This window comes from Gorilla gorilla, chromosome 22 (assembly GCF_029281585.2).
Source record: "Gorilla gorilla gorilla isolate KB3781 chromosome 22, NHGRI_mGorGor1-v2.1_pri, whole genome shotgun sequence".
Lineage (NCBI taxonomy): Eukaryota > Metazoa > Chordata > Mammalia > Primates > Hominidae > Gorilla > Gorilla gorilla.
The window spans coordinates 18223199-18248607 of NC_073246.2; the positions used below are offsets into that span (position 1 = coordinate 18223199).

General features: G+C 34.7%; 1 long non-coding RNA gene across 1 annotated transcript in view; it reads left to right on the forward strand.

Annotated features, from left to right (window-relative positions):
* LOC129529347 (uncharacterized) overlaps positions 1 to 8965 on the forward strand; it is a 36581-nt gene extending 27616 nt beyond the window's left edge. Inside the window, exon 3 of the long non-coding RNA XR_008674844.1 lies at positions 8918 to 8965. This is a non-coding gene — a long non-coding RNA (uncharacterized lncRNA). The remainder of the gene's footprint in view (positions 1 to 8917) is intronic.
* The last annotated feature ends 16444 nt before the right edge of the window (positions 8966 to 25409 follow it).

A 25409-nucleotide genomic window follows, 5' to 3' on the forward strand; every position in this document is an offset into this window, starting at 1 on the left:
GACAGTGATTAGGAAAAAAAAAGCATAGTGTAAGACAGTAAGCTCTGAGATTTTTCTTAGAAATGTACTAAATTTGATTCTAGGAGGAGAAGGCACTTGAGAAGAGCCTGTTGAAGTCTCATCTGCTGGAGAAAATTTACTCCAAGAAAATAGGATGAAAGTGTCAAAGACAATAGTTACAAGCCTTGGTGGTGCAATTGATTATGATCTTTTAATGGTATAATTCTGAAACGATGACACAGATAGTGTCTTTATATGATGGAGCTGGTCCCTAGAAGCAGAAGGCACAGTTTTCAAGTTCAGAAATTTCTAATTAATATCATGTATATGGTGAATTACATATATATGTAATAATATGTAATATAAGGTTCTGTAATATATGTAAGGAGTTTTATTTTATGATATATACCATAAAATGTTCCTTATGTCCTAAGTGTATGACAAAGAATAAAACACTTCATATCATAGCTATGACATTGTGGAAAAGACACAGAACTAGTAGTAAAGGAGCATGAACCAGAGTCCATTCTATCAATCACCGACTATGTGCCTGGGTTTGTCTCCTCTTTAAAACATAGAGAATGATTCTCCTCAGGCGTTCTCTGATGGGTCCATTCTATGAGCTGATTCTTTTTGGTGAAATCAGTCACTAATTCAGTATCCTGAATGCCATATTAAGGAGGTTTAGAGAAAAATCTGAAAGGTAACTATGCTAAAACAGAGGCATTTCTAAGTGAATCAAGTTGGTAGTCACATTCAGAGACTTTGGACTCGGTCACAAGGAAGCCTAACCAATAATCACTTCACACTGAGTAACCATTCTACATATCTTTCTGTTGTTATAATTTTAGGAACAACTGTAATTTTAGGCAAAACTTGGCAACTTGGCCTTATGTTTAGTAAATTATTTTGGGCTCTTTGTTTTCCAGATTTCAACTGATGTTTTTATAGTGACAAAACTATCCCAATTTGCCTCATGTGAAAGTCATTCTAAAATAATTAATATCCAAAGTCATTAAGATAATGCAACTAAACAGGAATGTAGTTACTTATATCTTATTGGTAGGGAGCATAAAAATGTAGGCACGAGAAAGGTGTTTTAGTGATCTAAAGATCCAATCTGTTATTTTTAAACTATGCCATTCTATTTTGCAAATGCCTACTATAAGCAGAACAACTGAACTCACTGCCAAATATGAAGGAGTAGTTAAGAAATGATTGGCAGAATGGATCTCAAGGTCTTTATTTTGCTCTTGCGTGTGGAATCTATTTGCTCATTTGCACGTGTGGAAATTTTAATCTCTACAGCATGTTTTTAAGCGTCACACTGAGCCTGGAAGTTAACACAGAATCAGATCAGTAAGTAAATAAAACATATCTTTGAAAACATGAAATGGAAAAAAATACTTGTTTTTTGAAAGTTTTATCTTTGCACAAAATGTCTATCTACATGTCAAAGATATTCAGATGTTCAGCTAAGCACTTTGTAGGTCAAATATATTTAAGAGGTTTAAAGAAAGAATATTCATTGGAAACTAGGCTTGGCTCATAATACCACTGCACTCTGAACTCTTGGCATCTTGGTTAAACTTTCATTCTATATTAATTATATGGATGGAAGAGTTTATTCAATACTTTAATGAACCAAGATTATTAGAATTAAGCTTCATGAAATCAGGTTCTTTATCTATCATGTTCATTACTGATTCCCCAGTGCTCAGTTAGATGCTTGGAATATGTTACAGTTTTAATAAATATATTTCAAAATAATGCCATGGAAAGAGGCATAAAATAAAGCTTTGAGACTTAGCCTGGCCATATTACTGCTTCTAAGCTTAGATCTTAGCCAAGCCATTTCTCTTTCCTTGAGTTTCATTTTCCTCATCTTCTAAAAATAGGGATTTTTTTAAATTGATGAGAGTTCTCTGGTCTTATAAAAGTACTTGACAATTATTATACCATGTCTGAAATAACGTGCTAATCACAATCTTAAAATAAATATATTTCCAGAGGTGATATAATTGCCAAACATACAAATTAGCTCACCTAGTATATAGACTCAAAAAGTTCAGAATGTAGATTTCCTCTGATCACACTTGAAGATCATAGTGCAATTTTCTCCTGCAGAAAGTTTGTGAAGTACCATTAAAAATTATGAGTGTAGGTTGTGGGGAAGATAGCCAAATAGGAACATCTCTGGTTTGCAGCTCCCAGCTAGATCAACACAGAAGGCGGGTGTTTTCTTCATTTCCAACTGACATACCTGGCTCATCTCATTGGGACTGATTAGACAGTGGGTGCAGCCTATGGAGGGCGAACCAAAGCAGAGTGGGGCGTTGTCTTACCAAGGAAGCACAAAAGGTCGGGAACTCCCTCCCCTAGCCAAGGGAAGCCGTGAGGGACTGTGCCGTGAGGAGTGATGCATTCTGGTCGACATACCCACAGACCAGGAGACTCCTTTAGGTGCCTGTACCACCAGGGCCCTGTGCTTCAAACATGAAACTGGGCGGCTGGTTGGGCAGACACTGAGCTAGCTGCAGGAGTTTTTTTTCATGCCCCAGTGGTGTCTGAAATGCTGGCAAAGAGAACTGTTCACTGCCCTGGAAAGGGGGCTGAAGCCAGGGAACCAAGTTGCCTTGCTCAGCAGATCCCACTCCACAAAGCCCAGCAAGCTAAGATCCACTGGCTTGAAATTCTCGCTGCCAGCACAGCAGTCTGAAGTCGACCTGGGACACTCGAGCTTGGTGGAAGTAGAGGCATCTGCTCCTACTGAGGCTTGAGTAGGCAGTTTTCCCCTCACAGTGTAAACAAAGCCACACGGAAGCTTGAACTGGGCGGAACCTACTGCAGCTGGGCAAAGCCACTGTAGCCAGACTGCCCCTCTACATTCTTCCTCTCTGGGCAGGGCATCTTTGAAAGAAAGGCAGCAGCCACAGTCAGGGGCTTATAGATAAAATTCCCATCTCCCTGGGACAGAGCACCTGGGGGAAGGGGCGGCTGTGGGCGCCGCTTCAAAAGACTTAAACGTTCCTTCCTGCCAGCTCTGAAGAGAGCAGAGGATCTCTTAACACAGCACTCAAGCTCTGCTAAGGGACAGACTTCCTCCTCAAGTGGGTCCCTGATCTCCATGCCTCTTGACTGGGAGACACCTCCCAGCAGGGGTCGACAGATACCTCATACAGGAGAGCTCCAGCTGGCATCTGGAAGGTGACCCTCTGGGACGAAACTTCCAGAGGAAGGAGCAGACAGTAATCTTTGCTGTTCTGCAGCCTCCACTGGTGATACCAAGGCAAATAGGGTCTGGGGTGGACCTCTAGCAAACTCCAGCAGACCTACAGCAGAGGGGCCTGACTGTTGCAAGGAAAACTAACATACAGAAAGGAATAGCATCAAAATCAACAAAAAGGACGTCCGCACCCAAACACCATTTAAAGATCACCAACATCAAAGACCAAAGGTAGATAAATCCACGAAGGTGAGGAAAATCCAGCACAAAAAGGCTGAAAATGCTAAAAACCAGAATGCCTCTTCTCCTCCAAAGGATCATAACTTCTCATCAGCAAGGGAACAAAACTGCACAAAACTGGATGAGTTTGATGAATTGACAGAGGTAGGCTTCAGAAGGTGGCTGATAACAAACTGCTCCGAATTAAAGGAGCATGTTCTAACCCAACGCAAGGAAGCTAAGAACCTTGAAAAAAGGTTAAATGAATTGCTAACTAGAATAACCAGTTTAGAGAAGAACATAAGTGACCTCATGGAGCTGAAAAACAGCACAAGAACTTTGTGAAGCATACACAAGTATCAATAGCTGAATCGATTGAGTGGAAAAAAGAATATCAGAGATTGAAGATCGACTTAATGAAATAAAGCAGGAAGACAAGATTAGAGTAAAAAGAATGAAAAGGAATGAACAAAGCCTCCAAGAAATATGGAACTATGTGAAAAGACCAAACCTATGTTTGATTGGTGTACCTGAAAGTGACAGGGAGAATGGAACCAAGTTGGAAAAAACTCTTCAGTATATTATCCAGGAGAACTTTCCACACCTAGCAAGACAGGCCAACATTCAAACTGAGGAAATACAGAAAACACCACTAAGATACTCCTCGAAAAGAGCAACCCCAAGACACGTAATCATCCTATTCACAAAGGTTGAAATGAAGGAAAAAATGTTAAGGGCAGCCAGAGAAAGAGGTCAAGTTACCCACAAAGGGAAGCACATCAGACTAACAGCGGGTCTCTCTGCAGAAACCCTGCAAGCCAGAAGAGAGTGGGTGCCAATATCTGACCTTCTTAAAGAAAAGAATTTTCAACCCAGAATTTCATATCCAGCCAAACTAAGCTTCATAAGCGAAGGAGAGATAAAATTCTTTAAAGACAAGCAAATGCTGAGAGATTTTGTCACCACCAGGCCTGCCTTAGAAGAGCTCCTGAAGGAAGCACTAAATATGGAAAGGAAAAACTGGTACCAGCCACTGCAAAAACATACCAAATTGTAAAGACAATTGATACTATGAAGAAACTGCATCAACTAATGGGCATAAAAACCAGCCAGCATCATAATGACAGGATCAAAATCACACATAACTATATTAACCTTAAATGTAAATGGGCTAAATGCCCGAATTAAAAGACACAGACTGGCAAATTGGATAAAAAGTAAAGACCCATTGGTGTGCTGTATTGAGGAGACACATCTCACGTGCAAAGACGCACATGGGCTCAAAATAAATGGGTGGAGGAATATTTACCAAACAAATGGAAAGCAAAAAAAAAAAAAAAAAACACACAAAAGCAGGGGTTGCAATCCTAGTCTCTGATAAAACAGACTTTAAACCAACAAAGACAAAAAAAGACAAAGAAGGACTTTACATAATGGTAAAGCGATCAATGCAACAAGACAAGCTAACTATCCTAAATATATAAGCACCCAATAAAGCACCCAATACAGGAGCACCCAGATTCAGATTCATAAAGGAAGTTTTTAGAGACCCACAAGGAGACTTTTACTCCAACACAATAATAGTGGGAGACTTTAACACCCACTGTCAATATTAGACAGATCAACGAGATAGAAAATTAACAAGTACATTCAAGCCTTGAACTTAGCTCTGGACCAAGCAGACCTAATAGATATTTACAGAAGTCTCTACCCCAAATCAATAGAATATACATTTTCTCAGCACATTGCACTTATTCTAAAATTGACCACATAATTGGAAGTAAAACACTCCTCAGCAAATGCAAAAGAATGAAAATCATAACAAATGGTCTCTCAGTCCACAACACAATCAAATTAGAACTCAGGATTAAGAAACTCACTCAAAACTGCACAACTACATGGAAACTGAGCAACCTTCTCCTCAATGACTACTGTGTAAATAATGAAATTAAGGCAGAAATACATAAGCTTTTTGAAACCAATGAGAACAAAGACACAATATACCAGAATCTCTGGGACACAGCTAAAGCAGTGTTTACAGGGAAATTTATAGCACTAAATGCCCACAGGGGAAAGCAGGAAAGATCTAAAATCAATACCCTCACATCACAATTAAAAGAACTAGAGAAGCAAGAGCAAACAAATTCAAAAGCTAGAAGAAGACAGGAAATAACTAAGATCAGAGCAGAACTGAAGAAGATAGAGACACGAAAAAGCCTTAAAAAATCAATAAACACACGAGCTGGTGTTTTGAAAAGATTAATGAAATAGTAGACCCCTAGCCAGAGAAATAAAGAAGAAAAGAGAGAAGAATCAAATAGACACAATAAAAAATGATAAAGGAGATATCATCATTGATCCCACAGGAATACAAACTACCATCAGGGAAAACTATAAACAACTTTACATAAATAAACTAGAAAATCTAGAAAAAATGGATAAATTCCTGAACACATACACCCTCTCAAGACTAAACCAGGAAGAAGTCAAATCACTGAATAGACCAATAACAAGCTCTGAAAGTGAGGCAGTAATTAATACCCTACCAACCAAAAGAGCCCAGGACCAGAAGGATTCACAGCCAAATTCTACCAGAGGTACAAAGAGGAGCTGGTTCCATCCCTTCTGAAACTATTTCAAACAATAGAAAAAGAGGGACTCTTCCCTAACTCATTTTATGAGGTCAACATCATCCTGATAACAAAACCTGGCAGAGACACAACAAAAAGAAAAGAAAATTTCAGGCCAATATCCCTGATGAACATCGATGCAAAAATCCTTAATAAAATGCTGCCAAACTGATCCAGCAGCACATCAAAAAGCTCATCCACCACAATCAAGTTGGCTTCATCCCTGGCATACAAGGCTGGTTCAACATATGCAAATCAATGACGAAAAACACATGATTATCTCAATAGATGCAGAAAAGGCCTTTGATAAAATTCAACACCCCTTCATGCTAAAAACTCTCAATAAACTAGGTAGTGGTGGAACATATCTCAAAAAAATAAGAGCTATTTGTGACAAACCCACAGCTAATATACTGAATGGGTCAAAGCTGGAAGCATTCCCTTTGAAAACTGGCACAAGACAAGGATGCCCTCGTGCTCAAAATAATATTGGAAGTTCTGGGCAGAGCAATCAGGCCAGAGAAAGAAATGAAGGATATTCAAATAGAAAGAGAGGAAGTCAAATTGTCCCTGTTTGCAGATGACATGATTGTATATTTAGAATAATCCATCGTCTCAGTCCAAAGTCTCCTTAAGCAAATAAACAACTTCAGCAAAGTGTCAGGATACAAAATCCATGTGCAAAAATTACAAGCATTCCTATACACCAATAATAGGCAAACACAGAGCCAAATTATGAGTGAACTCCCATTCACAATTGCTACAAAAGGAATAAAATAGCTAGGAATCCAACTTACAAGGGATGTGAAGGACCTCTTCAAGGAGAACTACAAACCACTGTTCAAGGAAGTAAGAGAGGACACAAACAAATGGAAAAACATTCCATGCTCATGGATAGGAAGACCCAATATCATGGAAATGGCCATACTGCCCAAAGTAATTTATAGATTCAATGCTATTCCTATCAAGCTACCATTGACTTTCTTCACAGAATTAGAAAAAAAACTACTTTAAATTTCATATGGAACCCAAAAGGAGCCTGCATAGCCCAGCCAATCCTAAGCAAAAAGAACAAAGCTGGAGGCATCACCCTACCTGACTTCAAAATATACTACAAGGCTATAATAACCAAAACAGCATGGTACTGGTACCAAATAGACCAATGGAACAGGACAGAGGCCTCAGAAATAATGCCACCTATCTACAACCATCTGATCTTTGACAAATCTAACAAAAACAAGCAGTGGGGAAAGGATTCCCTATTTAATAAATGGTGTTGGGAAAACTGGCTAGCCCTATGCAGAAAACTGAAACTGGACCCCTTCCTTACACCTTGTACAAAAATTAACTCAAGATGGATTAAGGACTTAAACATAAGACCTAAAACTATAAAAACCTTAGAAGAAAACCTAGGCGATACTATTCAGGACATAGGCATGGGCAAAGACTTCATGACTAAAACACCAAAAGTAATAGCAATAAAAGCCTAAATTGACAATTGGGATCTCATTAAACTAAAGAGCTTCTGCACAGCAAAAGAAACTATCTTCAGAGTGAGCAGGCAACCTACAAAATGGGAGAAAATTTTTGCAATCTATCCATCTGACAGAGGGCTAATATCCAGAATCTACAAAGAATTTAAACAAATTTACAAGAAAAAAAAACAACCCCATTAAAAAGTGGGTGAAGAATATGAACAGACACTTCTCAAAAGAAGACATTTATGCGGCCAACAAACATATGGAAAAAACATCATCACTGGTCATTAGAGAAATGCAAATTAAAACCACAATGAGATACCATCTCATGCCAGTTAGAATGGTGATCATTGAAATGTCAGGAAACAGCAGATGCTGGAAAGGATGTGGAGAAATAGGAACGCTTTTACACTGTTGGTGAGAGTGTAAATTAGGTCAACCATTGTGGAAGACAGTGTGGCGATTCCTGAAGGATCTAGAACCAGAAATACCATTTCACCCAGCAATCCCATTACTGGGTATAATCCTGAAGGATTATAAATCATTCTACTATAATTCTGCACATACACTCGTATGTTTATTGCAGCACTATTCATAATAGCAAAGACTTGGAACCAACCCAAATGCCCATCAATGATAGACTGGATAAAGAAAATGTGGCACATATACACCATGGAATACTATGCAGCCATAAAAAAGGATGAGTTCATGTCCTTTGCAGGGACATGGATGAATCTAGAAACCATCATTCTCAGCAGACTAACACAGGAATAGAAAACCAAACACCACATGTTCTCACTCGTAAGTGGGAGTGGAACAATGAGAACACATGGACACAGGGAAGGGGACATCACACACCGGGGCCTGTTGGGGCATTGGGGGGCTACGGGAGGGATAGCATTAGGAGAAATAAATGTAGATAGGTTTCACAAACCACTATGGCACATGTACACCTGTGTAATAAACCTGCACGTTCTGCACATGTATCCCAGAACTTAAAATATAATAAAAAAATTATGAGCATAATGGTACAGTCTCTCTATTTCGTTTAAGGGAAGTATCAAGTCAGAGTTTAGAGTGAATTATTTCTTTTAACTGCACAATGTGATTCGTGAAGGTCAGAGTTGAGGTTCAGTGCAGTCAGGCTGGAAAGGTAGCTCCTGGCAATAAGAAGAGTGTGTGAATAAATAAAAGACGTGTGCTGTTTCCTAAGTTTACTTAATATTCAGATTAAATGAAAATTATGAGCCTGAATGTAGGAGTCTGGAATGAATATGAGTCAAAGATCACATGGAATTAATGTATTATAAAATGATATACAAAATAGGTTTAATTAATCTTCCTCAATCATTCTTATTTTTCAGATCTTCAGGAATTTTACTGGGATAATTGTCCAAATAAATTGCAAGCATTCTATCCAAATGGTAAGCAGAACATCTTATTATGTAACCATATTTGTTTATCCGTAATTAATATAACTTTCTAAGTATTGAAATGAGAAACTTGATTTACTCTTCTTCACTCATGTTTTAATTTTTTATAAGAAAAACTAGAATCACTAAAGAATTTCTTTTTATTTTATTTAAAAATTATAATCCTGAGATGCAAATATGTGGCATGTAAGCCTGGGAACTATTTAATCACTTTACTCTAAAATCTAGTAAAAGGTAAAATTTCTGAAAATAGGTGACTGGCAAACATTTTGTAAACAATATATAAGAAGAATTGTATATCAAAATATACACATAAAACTATCTTTTCAGATAATTATGTATCATTTATTTTCTTATAGCAAAATTATAAAAATACAACCTATAGCCTTCCATAGATACATAATTAACTATGTTTTGAAATGATATCCAATTCAGTACGCTCATACATTTGAAACTTTGATAAGCTGGTCTATCTTCACTTTGGGGATCATCTTCATTAAGAGTTTGTTTTCTCAAGTTTTGAGGTAGGATACATGAAGTCATTCTTCTTCTTTATAATTATGTGGCAGGAACTATCTCCCTGAAAACTTTATGCTTAAGTTTTTGACAATCACACTGTCAGTCAGATGGTGCAAAGTCTTTTAATACTGTTTAATGTAAGGGAGTTGTCTAAAATACAGATAGTTCTCCATCTGAGCTCATGACCCAAGCAATGTGCTTCAAAATTGCATTTATTGTATTTTTCTTATTACAAATGATATTATGTTCATAATGGATATATAAATTAGATACACATAAATACAATTAAAAAGCATATTCTCACCACCTAATGTAACCTGTTAACCTTTTGTATAAATTGGTGAATGGTTTCAGTATATGAACACACAACCTACTGTAAAAAATCAAGAAATGAGTGTGATGATGATGTAAAATGCAGGTTCGCCTCCTCTGTCCCCCCTTCCTCTGCAGCTTGGGTATAAATGCCTGCTCCACCACCTGTTCTCTGTGTGAACTTTGGCAAATCCTTTACACTCTCTGGGCTGTACTTTCTCATCTGCAAAATGGAGCTAATAATACATACCTAGCTGAAGGGGTTGTCTTGAGGATGAAATATGTTGATACAAGTTAGGTGTATAGAACAGTGCCTAGCTCATAAGTGTTAGATATTACAAAATTACCTATTGTATTTGAATTATTTTTTTAGAATTGTTAAGATGTGCATATTTTGTATACTTATATCTCATTTAGCTCTTTATTAATGGCAATTATTCTTCAGTTAGTTATTTTGTGGTTCCAGATAAAATATCATATTTTCTGAAAACAATAACAATTTTAGATACTTTTATTTTTTTCCTTTTTAGCATCATACTTTTTTCAATTTTGAGTTCACTACTTATTGCCTTGGCTATGTCTTTCAGTGCAACATGAAATAACTGAATAATTTTTTGTTCTTTCTGATTTTATTAGGAATTACTTTCATGATTATAATTTGAGTACTGTGTTGACTATTTGTATAAGTTTTATTCTTTTTCTTAAGAAGTAATTATATTCTTAATTAACTATATTTGATGATCAGAAGTTCCTGTTGATGTTCTATAAATCTCAATTAAATATAAATTAATGTTTTAAAATCTGTTGAGAAGATGACTTGGTTCTCCTCTCTAGGTCAGCAGATTTGCTAATATTATGTTACTCTTGCATAGCTGGAAGCTTACTTTTATTACATACGTTAGCTCAATTCCTTTTTGTTTACTTGAGAATTCTAAAGAATATTCCAAAGTAAGAATGATATATACTATTTTTTATTGCTTGATATCTATGTGGTACTATTAAGGATGTTATATCCACATTGAACTTCACAATATTTTCTGTGGAGTTACATATATGTAAAAATTACAAATAAAATAAAAACCTTACTGGTAGAATATTCAGACCACAGAATCTATTTTGGAGGTGAAATTTAGAAAAAAATGTTTTATTAATTGTTCTTTGAATTTTGTAGGAATTCTACTTTCATTGAGTTAATTTCTAGTCTGACATTTAAAAAGTATTGCTCATTTTGTTAAGTTTTTCATTTTACTGCCACATATTTATACACTATAGTCTTTTGGTTTGCAAAGTTATTGTTGAATAGGTTTGATAGACTCCTCATCATTTCTAATTTTTATGTGTTTTTCTTCATTTTTCCCTGATATTGTATGTCAGAAGTTTCCCTGTTTTATAGCTTCTCTCAAAAAGCCAAAAGTGGAATTATGTACTTGTTTGATATATTTATCTTCCTGATTTATTAATTCTGCTTAATACCTAGTGTGGTATATATATATATATGTATGTATATGTATGTATATACACACATACACACACACACATATATATATATTTATTTATTATTTTTTTTGAGACGAGGTCTTGCTCTGTCGCCCAGATTGGAGTGCAGTGGCACAATCTCAGCTCACTACAACTTTCACCTCCCAGGTTCAAGCAATTCTCATGGTGCCTCAGCTTCTTTGGTAGCTGAGACTGCGACGTGTACCACCATGCCTGGCTAATTTTTGTATTTTTAGTAGAGATGGGGTTTTGCCTTGTTGGCCAGGCTAGTCTCAAACTCCTGACCTCATGTGATCTGCTCAGGTGGGTGGATCAAAGTGCTGAGATTACAGACATGAGCCATCATGGCTGTCCAAAACCTAGTCTATTTCTAATGCCATTTTTTAAATTCTGAGATTTATTTCTATGAAAATATTTCTAAGTGTATCAGGTTGTATACACCAGGGTTTGAATATGATTGATTTTTAAAATGTTTTGGAAATATTTGAAAACAGTATGTAATCCTTGTCATAGACTTATTTGGATATAGTTCTGTCAGTTCAGCACAATTCATCATAATATTCAAATTTCGTCTTCTTATATTCTATTTGCTGGACAGAGAAGAGGCTAGTTTGTGCAAATTCTTAAAATGCGCAAGTGATCCATTTGGACTTATACAGTAGGCATAAAACTATTGAATATAAGCTGGTGAGTTATATGAGTAGACCCTATATAGGAAGATGAATCTTTGAGGGTAGGAAAGATCAACTACAGTGGGGTACAACTAAGGCCAAATATAAGATTTAAGGATCTGTTTATTTCAGCATTTCTACTTTTAGGAATCTGACCTTAGAAATATCTTCCAGTCTTTGAAGGAAGCGTTTAGTGTTCTTAATCTTTCCCAAGGCAATTCCCGCCATCTTCTACTTTTCCTTCATCCAGTCCATTTCCTCCATCAGCTTTCCTTCTCAGTCCTTTTGTGATCTTCTGTGACATTAACTTCTTAAATGTAAAATATAATGACTTCTTGTCTCATGAATTTTATCCCCCACTTTTATTTTTAGAAACTTTGATATAGCTTGTAAAAGCCAAGACAAATTTCTACCAGAATTAGAGATATAGCATTCATCCAGCCAGCCATCAAACATTTTTGAAAACCAACTATCTGCTAGGCACCATGCTAAGAGGTAGAAAAAGCTGCCTCCCTACAACAGATAGAACCTTTAACCTCCATACGAAAGAGCTCTTAATCTTTTGCTTGAATTCTCCAAAGTTCAGCATCTCCAACTGACATTAATATATTTTTGATTCGACAATCTGAAGACAACCAAAACTTTAATGAGCTCAGTCTTTATCCCTAACCTACCTCTCCTACTATTTCCTATCCTGATTGATGGCTGATATTAATCTATGCTAGAAACTTAATAGGCTGTCAATATATGATCTTTATTTAATTAATATTTTATGCTAGATCTTTACTCTGTACTATCCTTAACCAAACTTCCTAAAAGTCCTGCTGATCACATCTTTACATTTATCTCAAACTTCTCTTTACCTCTGTATTTATTACCTCAGTTTTAGGACCACAACATATGCTTTTTGATTTTTTATAAACCACTAATTATGTTTATATCCCTACCTCTTTTGTCCATCAGCTACACTCCTACCAGAATTTGCATATTATCATGACAGTCACCCATTGAAAAGTTTTTATGATTTTCGTTTGCTTAGAGGAAAAAAACCAAAATCCTCAGGATGCATTCAGTTTTCTTCACAACCCAGTACCAAGTTTATCTCTTCTCAATTTATTCCCTTTCTCCATCTCCATCATCCTCATTCCCCTGAATTTCATCACATCTAATTAATGTGCATTATGGCTTCTTCATGTTTAGACCATGTTCTGACACATAGTGGGTATTCAACCAATGTTTGCTGGTCATTATTTTGAAAAGGCAAAGGGCTATACTAAGCAGGAACGTATGATCAATCACCTGAGTGGGTCAGACTGAGAAGACAGTTTAGTTGTTTAGTTGATAACTTATTGGAACTCTTGAAGTTTTATATTAGAATACCATGGAAATGGAATTCATAAATACAACTTAGAAACGACCTAGTCTAAGCTATGTTTCCTGAATGTTGAGACCTGAAGTATCAGGGACTTGTTCAGAATAATAGTTGCAGCTGTTTAATGCTATGAGATTTACTGCTCCCGAATCTGTGGCAACTGAGGTAAACAATGGTTTGAGTCCTGAGTAGGAATTTAAGAGACATGATGAACTGTAACTATTATTGATAGAAGTAGATTATTCTGACTTGATTCCAAACTGATTGCATACATGTAATTTACCTCCAAGGGTGTATAATTATGATTTTTCCTGAGGTATCTATATGGAAGTATTTATGAGGATGCAATTTTCAGGGGTTTTTTTTTTAAAGCATGTAATTGGATATTTGATTTGTAACCTCTAAAATTAAGGTTAGAAATAGAGTCATGAGTGCTTCATGGAAGACTTCAAATGGAGAGAGAGTGAATTAATTTAGTAGCTGCTTCATACAACTTGGCTCAAATAGAGATTGTAGTCTTTCTCCTAGTCTTTATTATATGAAAAGCAGCCAGGATAGATTTTCCTTGTTATATTTTTGTATAGTTGAAAGTTTTGAATCAAATTTTAAGTCTTTACAATTACCTTTTTAAAATTTTAACTGTTTTTTCTTTGTTACTTCTTTCTAAATGTCAAGGTATATTTATTTACTCTTAATAATGTGATATGTAGTATTCCACAAACATTGTCAGTGACAAATCTTTTGAACTAAAGAATAGATTGTTTGACCATTCCAGTAATTAAGGAAACTAGATTAAATATACAATGGTTGCACTGGTTTTTCAAACATTGATGAAGTAAACATTATTCTCAATTGACTTAGTATCCAGACATTCTTCTCCCAAGTCTTGAAAAATGAAATATTCAACTTTCTGTTCAATTGAGTGGGGAGAGCTATAAATTTTGTTTCATAGCTTTGTGTATATTGTATGCATTTTTCTAGATTTTATAGTTTTAGAACATTATAAGCCTTAGGAATTCAAATGCACTTTTGCATTTAAACTTATGAAAAATAAATTAGGCCCATATTGAAGATCTGTGAACACTTTTCTTCCAAAGAGGGGCCGTACTGTTTAAGTTTGAGAAACACTGTATGAAACTAGTAGCTTAAAATATCCCTTTTCTAAATGTTAAGATGGTTCCTATTGTACAAGGGCAAGTTTCTGAATATATAGTTATTAAGCCCTATTGATATATTGGGTAGTGTTTTTTTTTGTTTTTTTGAGTGCATCTAACCCAATGTCCACATTGTATAAAGTGCCAGAGAGATTGAATGAATTATCAAGTTCTTGGACTAGTCAGTGACTGACAGGACATAACTATAGTGATAAATATATACAAATAAACATGACAAAGTCATTCATAATAACTTTAATTATAACGAGAGAGTCGGGTATAATAAATTACATACAGGAAGAGTTAAAATAACTATCTGAATATTAAAAGTAACATAAAATTTTGCTTGATGTAGGCTTTCTGGAATATTTAAATAAACAAAATTCTGAAATACCCTCTAATAAGTATTTCTCTATAGAGAGGTAATTATACTTAACAGCAAAATTAACATTGATCTATATTCACTGTGATATATTTTAAATATTGTTTTGAAATACTATTGTATTTATACAATGCAAAGGAAAGATCGCTATTTTTATTAAAAGAATGTTTTCAAAAAATATTTTAAATTTTTATTTCAAAGTGACAGTTATTCAAATGTTGAATATGATCAGTGTTTTGTCATATAACAATGTTGTAAAATATAAATGATTTTTATATATAAATAGAAATATGTCATTCATCAAGTTATATGTAATTGGCCACAGCTAACTCTAAATGGGAAGATTTTTTTCTCATCCTATTACTTTTTTCTTGAGTATCTCAAGACATAATGCTTGTTTCTGTATTTAGACTTTTTTAGTTTCCCTTGTATTTTAGTTAGAATTATCTAATTGCTGCTCTCACACAAATGATGTTATGTGACTAGAGAGAGGGATCACGACTTACCTCTTTATCTCCCTGTAGCCCCCTGTTTCTCAACTTTGGCTGCATGTTAGAAACACTGCAGAAGACTAACAAATAATCATGTATGGGTGATAAATCTTGATTTTGCTGATAGCTTTACATGTATCCAAAACTTCTCAAATTATACACTTTAAATATGTGCAGTCTTAAAAAAAAAAAAAGGAAAACATACACTTATCATATGACCCATTAATCCCCCTACTTGGGGGTGGGAAGGGGAAAAGTGGGAGGGTTCAAATACTCAGGTCCCATTTGCAGATATTCTAATGTAATTGGTCTTAAGTGAGGCTCAGGCTCTGATATTTATTAGAAACTTCCCATGAGATCCTAATGTGAATTCAGCATTGAGAGCTTCTAGTGAGTACTTTGCATATAAGTTCTCAAAAATAATTGTTCTCATGTTTTTATATATATAATGTGTATATATGTGTGTGTGTCTATATATATATACACATATATATGAGAATATATATATCTATATATATCTATATCTATGTGTGTGTGTGTGTGTGTGTATATATATATATATATATATATATATACTTTTTTTTTAGACACAGGTTCTCACTCTGTCACCCAGGCTGGAGTGCAGTAGTCAGATCATGGCTCACTCCAGCCTCAACCTTCTGGGCCCAAGCCATCCTCCTGCCTCAGCTTCCCAAGTAGCTGGGATTATAGGTGTGATATGATATCAAGTCTGGCTAATTTTTATTTTTTGTATAGACAGGGTCTTGCTATATTTCCCAGGCTGGTCTTGAACTCCTGTCCTCAAGCAATCCTCCTGCCTCAGCCTCCCAAAGTGCTGGGGTTACAGGTGTGAGCCACCATACCTGGCCTGTCCTCATATTTTAATTGAATATGTTTTTTCTTTAATTACAAGTAATGTAGCTTGGGCAACATGGCAAAACCCCATCTCTACAAAAAATACAATATAATTAGCCAACCGTGGTGGTGAGCTCCTGTAGTCCCAGATACTTGAGAGGCTGAGGTGGGAGGATCACTTGAGCCTGGGATATCTAGGCTACAGTGAGCCATAATCATGCCACTGCACTCCAGCCTGGGTAGCAGAGTGAGATTCTGTCTCAAGAAAAAAAAAATTACAAGTAATAAATCCTTGAATACATACATTAAAAAGCCTTGAGATTTATAAACTATGCCAGAGGAAGTCCAGTAAAAGAAGTACTCCCAAATAGCTTTTTGCAAATATAGACATGCCACAGCCTTATAGGCATACATCTTTACTAAGACACATCATAAAAACACATCTGTGTGGTTCTTTTGATGCATTTTGAATAAGGACTGAAAAAAGTTCACAAAGATTGGTCAGTTTGAAGTATGGAATTTAAGTCACAGTTGTCATCTTATTAATGACTACTATTTTTCTTGAAATTTCCATTTTATATGATATAGTAGTTTGCAAATCACTTTCATGTACATAGTATATGGTCATTTGAGTCATATTTATTTGTTTTGGACATGGACTTTGATGGAGATATTCCCAGTTTTTTTTATATAAAATTCATTTCTTTAAACATCACTTTATAATTGAAAATTTCAGTTTTATTGAAGTTTTGGTTCAAGACAGTTAAGGTTCAGTAGTGTTCCCATTTTTGTCTTTGTAAAAATATTTGCACATTTAATTTACGATTCAATTTAATTTTTCTGTTATGAACATGAGTGGATAGCAGAAAAAAATTAGAGTGTAGACATTGGTAGTTAGAATTCTGGGTCTCAAAAATGGGGTATAAGTGAGTTGACAATCTCATACTTTGTATCTAGAAGAGAAACTGTGGCAAGAAAGATTTTATATTTATTTTTTGTTCTTTGGACATAACCTTTATAATTTTAACCTTTTGGAATGTATATATTTTGTGAGTCAGAATACTATAGACTATGCTGCAGTAATAAACCATCCCCACATTTCACTGATTTATCTCGACAAGGGTTTACTTTTCCTTTCTTTCTTTCTTTCTTTTTTTTTTTTTTTTTTCTCTGACAGAGTCTTGCTCTGTTGCCCAGGCTGGAGAGCAGTGGCATGATCTTGGCCCACTGCAGCCTGTGCCTCCCAGGTTCAAGTGATTCTCGTGCCTCAGCCTCCTGAGTAGCTGGGATTATAGGCGCCTACCACCATGTCCAGCCAATTTTTGTATTTTTAGTAGAGGCAGGGTTTCACCATGTTGGCCAGGCTGGTTTCAAATTCCTGACCTCGAGTGATCTGTCCCTCTCGGCCTCCCAAGGTGCTAGAATTTACAGGCGTGAGTCACCACCCCCAGCAGGTTTACTTTTCATTTATAGAGCAAGGGGTGCTCTGCATGTTATAGTTACTTGGAGCCCAGACTCAGGGAGGCACCATATTGACTCACGTGACAGGGAAAGGGACACTGATGAACAGTAGTTCACTGTTAACACATGTCACATGGGTACTTCTCATTCAAAAGGGGTGAGAAAGTACATTCCTACTATGTGCCTGGGAGGAGAGGAGAATTGGAGTGTTTGTAAACGAGTCCTAGAGAGACCCACAAACGTCTTCTGATGGATGAGATACCGGATGACAGCGTATCTTTTTCTTCTCAACATAAGCCTGTATCGTAAGGAAGGTAGAATCTTATCATTGCACCTTCTCAGATAAGAAGTTGAGAATCAGAATGCCTGGACAGCGTCACTATACACCCACAGCTAGTGAGAAGAGGGATCAGGTTTATTATGTCTTTACAGCATAATTATGTCTCCATATATTTCATTGATATGAAACCTGTACTGTGTTCTGCTACTTTACATTCTATGATCCTTTTATATAATTGCTACTTTATTTTATAATCAAACAGAGCCAGTTTATGATAAGCATAGATTCTTAGGTTTAAGTGTGTAAATTTATAACTATTACCATAGGTTTGTCTTTTGTACTTTCCTTTAAACAATATTTTTTAGTGTTAAAAATTATTCCTACCTTCAGTCCACCTTTACATTTTCACTAAAAAATATTCTGTTAAGTTGAAAAATGAAGCAAATCATTGCCACTGGATACCATATTTATATCACTGGGAATGATGTTGTTTCTCAATAGGATTTGATTTTATCTGAAATTCCAATGTTTCCACCGACAATATAAAGAAAAAACAAAAACAAGAACAATCTGCTAATGAACAGTTTCTGAAGGGACAGAAGGGAAGTTTTCCAAATGCAAAGCTCAGCCAAAAGGGAGAATTTATTGTTGTTGTTGTTTATTTGTTTCCTGAGACAGAGTCTCACTATGTTGCCCAGGCTGGACTTGAACTGCTGGGTTCAAATGAGCCTCCTGCCTCAGCCTCCCAAGTAGCTAGGATTCTAGGCAGGTGCCACCAGACCAGCTCAATGGGGAGGTTTACTAATGCAATTTTGCTACACCAAAATGGTGGCATCTATTTATTTACTTATTTTAAATAGGAAGAAGTCAGAAGACTTAATGAATCAAGCATTACTTATAATTATATTTTTTAATACAACGCCATGAGCATGGACTTAAAAATGCAGAGATGAAATATAAGAGCTTCTTGGAAGCAAACATTGTTGGACAGACTTATAATGTGTCAGGTTTTTCAAACTCATTTTCTATAACTTTCCAAAGATGCTGTCAAATGAAGGATGAGTCAGGTTTTCCATAAAAACATCATTCTAATTTTGTAAAACGGTGTGGCTCAAAACTATAAATTGGGCTGCCACACTATTTCTCTCAAATGTTTGATGGTTTGAGAACATGTAGAATCCATTATATTTTCTTCATTAAAGGACTCCATATAATAAAGTGATTTATTGTGACAGTTTAATTTATTGTGATAATTTAATGTTTGTGATTCAATGGAAAAACACCATTTTTTTCATAAATGTGATGTAATAACATAATATTCATCATTGGGTGCACAAAAGAAGTTTATGGATATATGACTCTGCTGCTAAGCTATCAGAAGGATTCGTGCCCCTGTCACTCCACACACGCTTTAGAAAGATAACAGCCATGATTTTTGATATGTAAAGTCCCAACCATTGTGTGTTCAGGAATCTGTCTGCATCATGACACAACGGTGGAACTAAGCCATAATGAATGATTTAGCTCTGTTTCCTCTTTCTTCACAATGTGCCCATGATTCTCATACCAATATGCCTTTCTTGGACTTATCTCTGAAGTCTGTAGGAGATAACTTCCTCCCCATTACTAGCCAGCAGGGGGGCCTGGGTTTCCTTGTTTGGAGCTGCAGGATATTTGTTCTATCCTGTTTACAGCCAATGGGGGGCCCTTTTTCTTCCCTACAGTGAGCCTTTTCATCTGCACAGAGGGAGATACAAAATCGGAAATGATCTTAATTAAATGTTTTCCGTCCAGAAACAACTAGTCCACTACCTTGATCTAGCGGACCTTCTTGGAGGTGCGCGTTCCCACCTTCCTCTGTGGTGAGATTGAAGGTAATAGACCTTATGACAAAAGACAAGGATAAATATTTATCAGGGCACCGAAGAATTTTTGAGTATCTACATTTATTTACATTCATTCCTGTGAACACATTTAACCATGTGAGGTGTTATTAGTACTCCCCGCTGACATTTTTTCTTTTATGATATTTTCAAATAAAATTGTATCCCCTGAGCAAATTACAAAAGTGCTTTTAAATATCCAGAATAAATATTTTGAGAATATTCATTTTAAGGTTCAAGTTTCTAAAGTACCCTATTCTATGCTAAGTTATTGCAATATCTGTCACTTAGAGGAACTTGTAGGTTTATTAACTCTATAATGTCAACATTCGCAGATATGAAACATTTTATATTACTTAGTGATGTATAAATGTATGAGGAATACATGAAAATGCAACAAGATTTTGGTTGGCTTAATAATGAGTTTCTTTCTTAAAGATCAAGATAAAAATTCTGAATTTCTATTGTTCTGTTTTTAAAATTATAAACTTAAATGTATCTAGCTCCAATGTAAACTCTACATTGCCAACTTTTTGGAATATGAATATAATGAAAGTTTATATGTGGTTAGTTGTGAAAAAAATTATTATTCTATTATGTAAAGAATATAGAATTTATTAAGGAGATATTATTTAATTGGTAGATTATTCACAAGTTTTAGCTGAATTGATTTTTTTAAGGAAAAAATTATGTGAGGAATTTAACATATTTGTTTGGTAGAAACATGTTTGGACAGAGGAATGTTATATTTAGATAAAATATCAGTTTCATATAAACAAATTATAACTTTTAAATTATAAGTACATCTTATAATTTTTATGTTTCACATCCATAGATTATTTATTGATAGATAAATAGATGGATAGAAAAATTTGCAAAGTTCAGATTTTTTTAGTGATAATCTAATTTTTTAAATAAAATGATTTAATATTTGCACAGTAAATGTGATGAAAACTTTGTGTACAGATATAAGGTCCTGTGGTTTGGGGTTTCCTTTTTGTCCAAAAGGCATTGTTCTATGTAAATTAGACATACCGATTTAATATTCTAATTCAATGCCTATAAAACCAACCTTTATTTAATTCTCTGCTTTCTGCAATTCCTCAAGGAGTGAAAAAATAGACTGTGACTTCTTTAAAAGAGGCATTTTGCTAAAAGAATAAAATGTCTTTTGAAATATTAGTGAGGTACTGGTATTTTAATACCCTTTTTAAAAAAAAACAATTAAAGAATTCTATGATTATTTCTTTTCCCTATCTCAAAACCAAGCATATTTTCAAGTAAAATTAAATATATTTGAATCTACACTTTATAATATTACAATAAAGGAAAGAAATAGTTATCATTACTACATTTGGAGATTTTTTTAAATGTAGTTTCTCGTTGAAAGAATTTACTTTCAACCACAAGAAGTTGATTATTCTGTGTGTTTTTATCAGATGGGCTTTATATAATTTCTTGTATCTCATAAGGAAGTCCATGTATAATAGACAAAGCATCCAAGAACACAAACTTAATGAAAAACCAGCTTTTGTTGAGATGGTTTCACTCCAGTAACCTCGGAAGTGTTGGCGAGTAATCTGAGTTTTAGTGACAAGATTCTGTTGCTGCTAGGGATGGTTTTGGCCATTTGATAGGCTGAATTTTTACAAGAATAATTTACTGTGTTTACAGACAGGTTAGGTCTTATTAGGGAATATTAACCCTTCCCCCAAGTTTAGGTTCTATGTGTGCATAAATTAAGAGATCTATTTCTGTTTTGGAAAACACACAGTATATTTTAAATATAATTTTTAAATGTAATTTTTAAAAGAAAGGCTCTATTTTAGCCTTCTAAATTATATCTTCTATATACACTTGGTATTGCTGAATAACCAAAATTAGCTTTCGCTTTTCTTGCTGGAAATTTGTAATTTTCTTAACATATTCTTTCTGTTTTGAGTAAAAGTAAATAAAGGTAATTAAAATACAGTATTTTTAAAAAAACTTTTGAAAAGTTTCAGCTTTTAAATTCTTCAATGATATGTAAAAGTTTCTACCTATGAATTTATTTTTTGTTACTGATAAATTTGTATTAAATAATTGATGCCTAAAATATATATTTAGTAGAATAAAGAAATTAGCTATAAAACAAAATTAGAAGAGCCACAAACTAGACAGGGCACTGTGGCTCATGTGTGTAATTCCAGCACTTTGAGAAGCCGAGGCAGGTGGATCACCTGAGGTCAGGAGTTCGAGGCCAGCCTGGCCAACATGGCGAAACCCTTTCTCTGCTGAAAATACGAAAATTACCCAGGCATGGTGGCAGGCATCTGTAATTCCAGCTACTCGGGAGGCTGAGGCAGGAGAATCACTAGAACCCGAGAGGTGGAGGTTGCAGTGAGCTGAGATTGTGCCACTGCACTCCAACCTGGTGACAGAGGGAGACTCTGCCTAAAATAAAATAAAAATAATTTAAAAAAAAAAAAAGAGCCACAAACTAAAGTCTGGTTTGGCTGGGTTCCATTGCCTTGCTAAGAATGTAAGCTGCTACTATCTAGGTACATCAGCTGTACATATGTCATGTAGCCCTTTAGGGTCTCAGATTTTGTCTCTGAAAATAAGAGGATTAGATAAAAAAAAAAAAAAAAAAAAGCTCAGTACCATTTTATAATTCCAGATGACAAGCTGAAGGATCAAGTCTTTAGCTTCTTAAAATTGTTATGGAGGATATTGAAAACATTATTACTAAATTTGGAGTGAACACACATGAAAACATTGATTCTTTTTATTTTTGTTTTGAAAATAGTTAAAAATAAAAACAAGGGAAATTTATTATGTTAATCTCACAATTTATAAAGCTTGATATTTTGAGTTGCAAGTAAAATTAAATATAAAAATCTTTATTAATTCTGTCACATTAGTAGAGGTTTCAATGCTGTGAAAGTCCATGGCTAAATTATGACAAAATTATTTTCAACCATATCAGCATTGTTTCAGAAGAAAAGATCACAACTAAATTTACTTACAGCAGTCTTACAGGTTTAAGTTTTATTGCGATTTCAAAAACAAAATAATTTCACTATCAAATTAAAAACAATTCATTCTTTTATCCAGAAAGATAGACATTAATTTGAATTAATAACATATTTCTGTTTTTTATGTTGCAATTTCTTTCCTAAAGATATAAAATCTTGTGCCAACTGTCAGAAAAAGGAAGGACGAGATTATTAATATGTGCAATGTGAATCAAAAATGATTCAAGAGAAATTATATGTATATCAGGAAACTTCTTGTTCTTTCTTATTGATGCTAAAGCAGGGTGGTGATGACTTGAGGTATAATTTAGTTAACACTATTTAGATATATATTGTCAAATTTAGAAACACATTTGTAGTAATATATCATATATGACATGCTTTTCTGAGGGATTTGTGATAATAGTAGGTTTCATGAAAATCTCTCAAGAAGACATTGATTTTTTTACCAAAAGGTAAGGCTTTATATCTATAGTATGGGGATGTAAACATAATTATCAAATGAATATTTGATTCAAATGATTTATTTGATATTCACATAAATCAAATGATTTATTTGATATTTATGAATATGATATTCATATTCATCAAATAAATTTGACATTGATGAATATCAAATAAATGGCAAAGAAAATATTTATGATGAGATGAACTTTTTTTATTCACATCAGATGTTCTATACCTAGTATTATTACCTTTTGTCACTCATCAACAAAAGGTAGTATTGAGTTGTTTTCTTACTGGCATTTTAAAATATTATGCACTATTAATTTTCTTCAGTAAAATTTAATCTACTTAATCTGCTCTTATAATTATATTCTGTGATGTTTTCCAATACAAACAGTTATTCCAACCACTTTTAGAACTTGTTTCCTTTCCAATGTCCTTTCATAGCATCTTTTAGTATAAAACAACCTTTGGGATAAATATTAATAACATCAAGTCAACACACAGAGTGCCTATTCATCTTTGTTCATTATATCACTTGCTCTATTTAGATGAAAATCATATAATCAAAAATGCCAATATATTGTCTGTGTAACAAAGTGTCTCCAATGACACATTTAGTATAAAAGCCATGTTGTACTAACCTGAGAATAGAATAGATCTATATCGCATTCTAATAATAATTCTCAATGAATAGTGTGGCTATTTCAACTGATGCATTAAACAGATAAAGATATTTCTTGGAGAGTTCAGTCAGTTGGCTATGCCGCCAGTTATAACAGAAACCAATTTTCAAGCCGTGTGTTCTTGTTTTTTGTTTTTTACCAAAGGTACTGTTTCCATACACTGGTATTAAAAAAATGGATTATTCTTTTTGATACAACTAAGATGAAACATTTTTTCATTTTTTCCTGTGATTTTCAGTTTGTCATTTATTATTATATTTACCAGTTTTCGTTTCTATGTGCCTTACACACAACTCTCACAAACTTTGTTTCTCCGTCTGCTTTACTCTTTTTTTAATCAATCTGTCTAGTTTGTCCTGATGAAACAAAGTACCATAGACAGGGTGGCTTATAAACAACATAAAGTTATTTCTCACAGTTCTGGAATCAGGGAAGTGCAAGATCAGGGTATCAGCATGGTTGGATTCTGGTGAGGGTCCTCTTCCAGGTTGCAGACTGCCATCTGCTCATTGTATTCTCACATGGCAGAAAGAGGACTGGAGGGCTCTCTGGGGTATCTTTCATAAGGGCACTAATCCCACTGACAAGAGCTCCACTTTCATGACCTAATTACCCCCCAAAGGCCCCACCTCCTCATATGATCACATTGGAGGTTAGGATTTCAACATATACATTTCTAGGCAATGTATACAATTCCATTGGACAGTCTTACAATCTTTTCAGTGTTTACATGCATAATTTACTGCAAGACTTGGAAAGAAACTTCTTAGCTTTGCTTGGTCTATATAATATGCTTTATCTTAAGCAAGCTCTACATTACTAGTGATGTTAAATTTCAGTAAATGGAAAAATTCCTTGAGACTACTATATTCTCTTTCATTATCCAAATACCTCTAATTTTACAATCTGATTAGTGTTCCTGCCCGTGTACAACCCAATTGAATTACATTGGATGTAATTGCCAGTTTTTAAAATATATCTTTGGATTAAAAGATAAATATTATGAAGGACCCTGTCTCATTGTGCCATCAGTATATCACGGCTGAGACTTTCTCAGATAAGATAATGTATTAGTCGTCTGCTTCCTAGGAAAATGAACACTAAAATGAAATATGGAAGAAATGGATTCTGAGTGTTTAATGTGAGAAACAAGGTTTATACTGAACATTCTAAGCCATTGCCAAATGTCAACTTTAAACTTCAGATCAAGAGATTCAGAATTCTACAGTGTCAGGTATGGTAGATGTTCTCACACCAAGGTGAACACAAGAATCAACCGAGTGATTTATTTAAAAGAGAGTCCTGAGTGCCACCCCCAGAAATTCAGATTTTTAAATTTTTAAATAAATCTGAGTGTGTCTTTTAAATTTACATTTTGTACCAGCAACTCCAAGTT